The following is a 5,106-nucleotide window of genomic DNA, read 5'->3' as shown; positions in this document are numbered from 1 at the left end:
TTTATCTGACATACTTTGGGCATGTTGCAAAGAGGGACAGGGACCAGTCCTTGGAGAGGGACATCATTTTTGGGAGGGTGGAGGGACAGCACAAGAGAGGAAGACACCCCGATCAATTCAGTGACTGGGGTAATGGGAGTAGGTATGTCAGAGACAATAAAGTTGGTACAGGATAGAGCAGGATTTAGGGCTCTTGATAAGCAACTGGATGGCACATAACAACAATTATCTCATAGATTTCTGGGGCTTTATTTATTGCTAATGCTTACAATGCAGCTTCCACTTCCTACTTGACTGTCATTGTCTCCTGTTCTATGGTACTTCCTGAAATTATTCCGTGTCAATCAGTTCTTTTTGGAACAGTGATTCTGTGTATTCCCTCCATCATCTTTTGATGCTTTTTGGGTCGGACAATATATTCCCACAGCATTTTTCAATATTGCAAATCAAAGTTTACATTTATTTTTCAGTTCTGTGAGCTTGAGAAATGCATAGCGAGTTCTTCCCTTTTTATGCTCCAATTCTAGGTCTCTGAACTTTCCATTATAATACTTTATTTTGTCTTCTCAAGCTGTCCTTTGAAATATTCTTCAGGTATTTTACTTTGACATGTTTTTTCTTTGATTAGGCTTCTTGTGGCTCTAGTGCAATCTTTAGGGTAGTTTCTGACATCCGTTTCAGCTTTTTCCCTTCTCCTCTGTCTTTGTAATGACTTTTGCTTTCTTCATGGATATCCTTGATATCATCCCATAAGTCATCTGGTCATCGATCATTAGTATTCTATGCCTCAAACCTATTTGTAAGGTAATCTTGAAGTTCAGACGGAATAGATGCAAGCTCATACCTTGGTTCTTGTGAACTTATTTTTATTTTCTTTGGCCTATATTTCAACCTGCACATGAATAATTGATGGTTTGACTCATCTCAGGATAGATGATTACAAAATTATCTTCTTCCCAAAAAATGGGAATAACAATGCTCAATTCACATTAAATGTTACCATTATAAAACATAATTATGTAAAGTCATTTAACAAGTAGAAAATACTACATAACTGAACATAGATGTCATGAGGATGATTATTTTTTTAAATTTCTTTTTATTTTATTTTATTATTTTTGTGTGCGTGTACCGTCAAATCAGATCTGACTGGTACAGGAGGAGATTGCCCCTCCTTCCTCGGCAGAGCATCTGGTGGATGAGGATTATTTTTTAAAATATAACATTTACTGAGCACACATTATATTCTAACAATTGTGCACATATATTTTTCTTAGTTTAATTCTTAGAATAGATTCATATAATAAAAACAACAACTAAAACCATATACAGCAAGTTACAGAGCTGAGATAATAATCCAAGACAAACAATTGTCTTCTCTGAAATTGTTTAGAAATAATTTATTTTACATAGTTTTCAGATCCTTTATTGGTTTTTGGATGTTTTCTGATTTATTCATTTTTATTTAAAAAAAATCCTCCTCTCTTACTAAAAAGAGTGCAAATGTAGGCCTTCTCGTAAGAAGAGTCCAGTGACATTATTACCTTTTTTATTCAGGATGTCTATTTCAATGCATGCCAACATTTTATTGGTTTTGGACAACAAATCCTTGTTTTTTCTGATGTTTTCTAAGTCCCTTTTCCCTTGGACTATTCGAGAGTTCTGGTGGCCTTGTGGTAAGAAACTGAGGTGCCAACCCAAAGACACACAGTTTGAACCCACCATCTCCTCCACAGAAAGAAGATGAGCAATCTCTAGGTTTCAGATTTTTCAGCGTATAGCTTTTCATAATATTCCAATACTATAGATTTAATCCTCTTGTTTTGTTGTTATATTAGCTCTATCATTTCTTAATATAGGCATCTGTGTTTACACAGGGTTTAGAAGAGGCCCTGGTAATAGAGATATTATAGCTAATGTTGGATGGATCTTGACTGAAAGCAGCGAGTACCAGAGGAATGTCTATCTGTGTTTCATTGATTATGCAAAGACATTTGACTATGTGCATCACAACAAAATGTGCCTGATTCTGAGAAGACTGGGAATCCCAGAACACTTGATTGTGCTTATGTGAAACCTATACTTGGACAAGGAAGCAGTTGTCCGAACAGAGCAAGGAAACACTACATGATTCAAAATTGGGAAGAGGCCACGAATTTGTCCTATCTCTACACCTTTTCAAACTTTATGCAGAACAGATTATCTGAGAGGCTGGGCTCTGCAAGGAGAAGTGTGGCATTAGGACTGGAGGAAGACTCATCAACAATATGTTATGCAGATGACACAACCCTGCTTATTGAAACTGAGGAGGACCTAAAACACTTGCTGCAGAAGGTCAAAGACTGCAGCTTTCAGTATGGATTGAATCTCAACATCAAGAAAACAAAGACTCTCACTACTGGGCAGATTGGCAGCATCATGATAGATGGTGAAGAGATTCAGATTATTAACAACTTTAGTTTGCTTGGCTCCACAATCAATACTCTTGGTAACAGCAGCAAGGAAATTAAAAGATGAATTGCATTCAGAAAGTCTGCTGTCAGAGATCTTTCCAAAGTATGGAAGAGCAACAATGTCAGTCTGGAGATTAAGGTGTGCCTGATCCAGGCCGTAGTTTTTGTAGTTACTTGCTATATACATCAGAAAGCTGGACAATGGCTAGAATGATAGAAGGAGAATTGATGCCTTTGAGTTGTGGTGCTGGAGAAGAGTACTGAATACACCGTAGACTGCTAGGAGAGCAAACAAGTTCTTCCTAGAGTGGGTTAAACCAGGCTGCTCCTTGGAGGCAAGGATTCTGAAGCTTCATCTGACACAGTTTGGACATGTTGCAAGGAGGGACCAGGCCTTGGAGAGGGATGTCATGCTTGGGATGGAGGAGGGACAGTGCAAAAGAGGAAGACCCTTGATGAAATGGATTGATTCAGTGACTGGGGTAATGGAGGTAGGTGTATCAGAGACAATAAGATTGGCACAAGATTGAGCAGGGTTTAGGGCTGTTGTACATCAAGTCACTATGAGTCGCAGGCAATTCAACAGCACATAACAACAACTACAACAACAAATTTTTCTTTTTTTAAGTTTGTTAATTTTATTCACTTTCAAAAAATCAGCTCCAGGTTTTGTTGATGGTTTTAATTGTTTTTCTGTTTTCTATCTCACTGATTTCAGCTTTTGTTCTTATAATTTCCATGTTTCTAGAGGCTGTGTTGTTAGGTTGTCATTGAGTTAGATTATTAATTTTGCTTCTTTCTATCTTATTTATATGTGTGTCTATTGTTATGAACCCCTGAGGGCTGCCTTAGCTAAATGTGAGAGATTTTGGTAAGTTGTATTTTCATTTTCATTTGTTTCAAGGAACTTTTTAAAATTTCATTCTCTATTTCTTCTACAACTAAATTGTGTCCTAACAAGGTGTTATTTAGCTTCCACACGTTTTGTCTTATAAGCTTTATCCTCTTGTCATTAATTTCTAGTTTTATGGCATTGTGGTGTGAGAAGATAATTTGTATTATTTCAGTGTTTTTTAGTTTGTTGAGGGTGGTTTTGTGTCCCAATATTTGATACGTTTTGGAGAATGTACCATATGCATTTGAGAAGAATGAGAATTGAGTTTTAGTCATGTTTAGTACCCTGAATCCATCCACAAGCTCAATTGGCTGATGTATAATTTAGATCTTCTGCATCTTTGGTAAGATTGTTTTTAGTTGACCAACCCTTTGGTTAGAGTGGTTTGTCTCCTGCTGCTATTGTGTAGCCTCTTTTTTAAACCAATCAAGATCCAGTGTGCAGGCCTTTAAAAAAAAGTGTCAGTTGGATCCTGCCTGAAAGTTTCTTGTTTGGAACTTCTGGTCTGAAATAATTGGATTCCGGAAGGTAAGTGTCTTGATTTACTTAACAATAAGGTGTAAGGTGATTGGGTGGTTTGATTTAATGAAGATGATTGGATGTTTTGATTGAATTAGCAGTGAAGAATTAGCTGACTGGTTGTTTTGATTGAATAAACAATCAGTTGTGAGTTGGAAGCCTCTTATTTAAACCAATCAGGACCCAGTGGTGGACTTTTGTGTTTAAAAGTCAGTTGACAATGATTGTAAAAATAGAAGGATAACATGTAACATATGTATAGGGACCCAAGAGGGTAAGGGGTTGGAATGAAGGGGTAAAGATGGATAGTGGTGAAAACACAGGGTTGCAAAGTTTGGTGGGTGGAGGAGGGAATGAAGGAAACGGGAGGGATCTGGGTGAAAAGACATGGAAAAGGTCCAACAATGAACAGTTTTATAAACCATAACAATAGCAACAACAATCCATAAGAATTACGGTATGAAACACAAGATGACTGAATATTGTAAACCACAATGTATATAAACTTTGTAAGCAAACCAATATAAGATAAAAAAAGAGGGGAAACCAAAAAAAGTGTATGAATGGTGGAATTGAAATGTCAATATTCCTTATAAACTTTCACTTAAATAAAAACAAAAATAATAAATTTAAAAGTTGATTGGATCCTGCCTGACAGTCTCTTGTTTGAACTGCTCCTTGTCTGAAGCAGTTGAATTATGGAAGGTAAGTGTCTTGAGTTAATGAAAAATAAGGTGTACGCTTATTGGGTTTTTTTTTTATTTAATTAAGCTGATTTGGTTAATAAAATTGGCTTATTTTATTTAATTGAACTAGTGTTAAGAATTATTTGCTATTAGATTTACAAACTAAATTGGCAGTTTGTTATGCTTGATGTGAACATTGTTCTAATTGTTATAGCACTTGCCTGTCACTTTGCTTTACTGAGATAATAAGCAGGTTACTGTGATACTGAAAGCTGTGCCACAGGTGTGTCACCCATGTTAAACATATATTAGTAGAACTCTCAGATTAAGATAGACTAGATTAAAAAGGATTTTTTTTTTTAAAAAAAAGGATTTCCCTTTCACTTCTTAAATAACAGGCCTTTGAAAATTCTATGAACACTAGAGGAACACAGATAATTACGGCAGTGTAGTGGTAGAGCCCAGATTGGAAGTTGGTTAAAATGACAGTGAAAAACATAATTTAATAATTGAAACTAGGGGGGATTGTGTACCAATGCGGGAGTTTTTCTTT

This window comes from Elephantulus edwardii, unplaced genomic scaffold (assembly GCF_000299155.1).
Source record: "Elephantulus edwardii isolate Elephantulus edwardi_28Jun2011 unplaced genomic scaffold, EleEdw1.0 scaffold00238, whole genome shotgun sequence".
In the NCBI taxonomy this organism is placed as follows: domain Eukaryota; kingdom Metazoa; phylum Chordata; class Mammalia; order Macroscelidea; family Macroscelididae; genus Elephantulus; species Elephantulus edwardii.
Note: the sequence above shows the minus strand (reverse complement) of the source record.